General features: G+C 64.9%; 1 protein-coding gene across 1 annotated transcript in view; it reads right to left on the reverse strand.

Moving 5' to 3' along the window:
- The window catches only part of TRPM5 (transient receptor potential cation channel, subfamily M, member 5), a 33,129-nt gene extending 33,058 nt beyond the window's left edge, over window positions 1-71 (reverse strand). The window contains exon 1 of the mRNA XM_010855228.1: window positions 47-71. The gene's annotated coding sequence lies outside the window, so the exon portion shown is untranslated. The remainder of the gene's footprint in view (window positions 1-46) is intronic.
- Window positions 72-3,565: the final 3,494 nt, after the last annotated feature.

Here is a 3,565-nt window from a genome sequence, read left to right on the forward strand (position 1 = left end):
AGGGCGCCCCCTCCCCCCCCAGGGGGGCTGGCAGCTGGGCTCCTACCTGCCTGCTTTCTCCCTGAGGCCCGGACGTGTGACTGCCGGCCAAGGGGCGGGTGGAGGGGCCCACAGCCCGCCCGCCTGCCCCTCCCCGCCCACCACACCTGGCACCTGGGCAGCCAATGCCGTGAGCAGAGCTGGGTGCCGCCTGACCTCGGCCTGGCCCGGCCCACAGGCCTGCTCTGGCCAAGCCACCAGGCACAAGGGCCAGCCGTCCCTCTCTGATGGGCCCAGGGACCCCTTGGGCAGCGCCAGTCTCCTGGTGTCAAGAGGCGGCCCTGTGGGGGGTGGCGGCGTCGCCCCCTCCTGTGTCTCTGCTTCCTCCCAGGTCTCGCCCATCTCTCCAGCATGTGGGAGTGGCTGATCCCAGGGGGTACAGCCCAGCCGTCCCTTCCTGGGTCCCGCCGAGCAGAGGTGTCAGCCCCCAGGAGTGCTGTCCTGGTTGGTGGGCAGGCTGCTGTCAGCAAGCAGGCTTCTCACAGACACCGTCGCTCCACCGAGGAGCAGCACAGGGAGGCACCGGGGCCCTGGAGCCCAGGGTCCCGGCTCACGCCCTGCAAATCCTTCTGTCTCTCTAACTCTGGGCATTGGTTTCTCTGGAAAATGCGGATCCAAGCAGCTCGGCTTCTGGGGGTTTGCGGTAACACACGAGAGCAGGTGACACGTCCGTGCGCCCCTTCCCCTGAGCTTGGGGCTGGGTGGAAGGCCGGGTCCAGGCCCAGCTCTAGGACCCCCAACGGCCTCGCCGGTCGGGCCCATCGGCCACCAGAGGGCACCCCAGGACCACGGGCTGAGTCGGGGCCGGTGGACGAGGCCCGGCCCGCAGAGGCCGCTGTGTCTCTGCACACAACGGCTGTCCGGCCGGAGCAGCCATAGTGTAGCCTGGAGCCCCTCCACCGCTCCCAGGGAGGGGAGGGGCCGCCTGAGATCCCTCAGGAAAGACTGGATTCCAGGTAAGTGGGGCTCCGGGACCCGGACACCACAAGCCCTTGGGGCCTGAGACCCTGAGGACCAGATTCTGGGGGGAAGAGGCCGTCCTTGGGGTTCCTGGGCAGAAGGCCAGACCCAGCCCTGGCAAGGGGTGGGACTGGGTCACACAGCCCTGCTGGCCTGGGGCCCGGCCCCCCGGGGGTCCTGCCAGTGTCCTGCCCAGGCGATGTGGAGGGTGAGGGGGTGTCCCCAGAACTTCCGAGCCTGTGGGGCAGGAGGCACATGGTACTTCCCCTCCTCCCACCCTCCATTCCAGCCCTGCCCTCTACCGCTGCCCCCAGGACTCCCCTTTCCGGCCACCTCCAGCCTAGTACCAGGCTCTGCTCCTCCCTGCCTGCAAGTCTCCATGGCTCCCTATTACTCCAGCAATGACACCCAACCCGGAACCCACCGCCCTGGCCTGCCCACTGCCCGCTTCTCCAGCCACCTGGCCTCCTCGCACCCTCGTCCAACCTCAGAGGCCCCCCTGCTGTCTCCCCGCACCCCCCACCCTGCCACACAAGCTCAGCAGCCTCCCCTGGTCTTTCTCTCTGTGTCACCTGGCATCACTTTTCAGGAGGCCTGACCCTCTGAAGGGAACTCGTGTGCTGCCCGCTTGCTTCCTGCCGGGGACCGTCGGCCACTGAGCCTTCCAGGACCGGAGCTGCAGGGGCGAGGCAGCCAGTGAGTGGGCGAGGGGTGCGGGCTGGCGTTTATGTGAGCCAGTGCCATCGGGGAGCCTTGGGAGCAGGGGCTACAGCCCTCGAGGGGCCACTGCAGGGAGGAGACGCCAGGTGCCGCCTGCGCCCACGACATGGCCGGGGCCTCCCGAGGCCTGAGTCCTGCTCTGCTTTTTCTCAGCTGCCTGCATCCTCCCGGCTCCCTACTCAGGACGGGATTGAGTTCGCTTGACCCCTCATTTGTGGGGAGGTGCCTCGCCTGGCAGAGCGAGTGCCAGGTCCCAGGCCTCTGTCTGTGGACGGCGGGTCCCACTCCTAACCGCAGGCTCTCCACCGAGACACACTCGTCTTCTGCTCCTTGCTGAGGCCTGGGAGAGAGGGACACACCCCACCCTGGACAGGGGGCAGTCCCGGCCCATGCATGCTGGTGCCACGCAGGGCTGAATTTGCAGGAAGACTCAGCCACCTTTGCTTTTAGTCTCCTGGGACAGAAGCCACAACCCAAAGAGGGGCCCAGCTGGCCCCACGTCTCCCCATCAGCCTGGGGTCCTCGCTTGGGTCTGCATAAGGTCTGGACTCAGGCCCTTGGACAGGAAGGACCCTGCCCTGGTCCTTCGTGGGGGACACCACCTCTGGTCACTTCAGGTTGGAGAGGACAGAGCAGGCCGCCGCTGCCTGCCACCTCTGGGTTGACCTGCACATCTGTGGGGAAGGCTGAGACCTGGTGGGCCACGCTGTGGAAGCCCCCTCCAAGCTGAGTAGCCCAGGCTCGCTCCCTGCCTCACTGACCCCCGTTCTCCCGGGTCTTCTGTGGCTCCCCGCCTGGGACTCAGGAGACGGGCAGGCCCGCAAGAATGTCCACAGCTCTGAGGCTGTGCCTCATGGGTCCTCAGGCCCCTTGCCAGTGCCCTCCCCACAGGGTGACCCTCAACGTCTTCCCAGCCCAGGACCCTGCACTGGGCACGCGAAGCCTCGTCTGTGGCCCCAGCAACAGGAGCAGGACTGGGATGAGGAGGGCCAGGGGTGGCAGGAAGGCCCCGGCCCCACAAGCAGCACCTGCAGTGACCCACCTCCGGGCCAGGTGCCAGTCCTTCCTTCAGCCCCCGGGGGGCGGGGGGAGCGTTAACCCATCACAGACACAGGGAGAGGCTGGCAGGGGCTGAGCGGACCCTCAGGCACAGCCCCCAGCCCGGGCTCGCTCCCTCTCCCTCCACCATTCTCTCTGGAGTTTTCTGGAGCTCCAGGAAGGAGCCACCCCAGCTCACTCCCCCTTCCCCCCACTGCCTGAAGGAGGCTGGTGTGTAACACAGGGGGCTCAGCTCCCCGGTCTGTGATGACCTGGACGGGCGCAATGAGGGGCAGGTGGGAGGAGGTCAGAGAGTGAGGGGACTCCTCAAGTTCAGTTCAGTCGCTCAGTCGTGTCCGATTCTGTGACCCCATGGACGGCATCATGCCAGGCCTCCCTGTCCATCACCAACTGCTGGAGCTTGCTCAAATTCATGTCCATCGAGTCACTGATGCCATCCAACCATCTCATTCTCTGTCGTCCCCTTCTCCTCCCATCTTCAGTCTTTCCCAGCATCGGGGTCTTTTCCAATGAGTCAGCTCTTCCCATCAGGGGGCCAAAGGATTGGAGCGTCAGCTTCAGCATCAGTCCTTCCAATGACTATTCAGGACTGTTTCCTTTAGGATGGACTGGTTGATCTCCTTGCAGTCCAAGGGACTCTCAAGAGTCTTCTCCAACATCACAGTTCAAAAGCATCAGTTCTTTGGCACTCAGCTTTCTTTATAGTCCAACTCTCACACCATATATGACTACTAGAAAAACCATAGCTTTGACTAGATGGACCTTTGTTGGCAAAGTAATGTCTCTG

This window comes from Bison bison, unplaced genomic scaffold (assembly GCF_000754665.1).
Source record: "Bison bison bison isolate TAMUID 2011002044 unplaced genomic scaffold, Bison_UMD1.0 scf7180017864360, whole genome shotgun sequence".
Classification (NCBI taxonomy): Eukaryota; Metazoa; Chordata; class Mammalia; order Artiodactyla; family Bovidae; genus Bison; species Bison bison.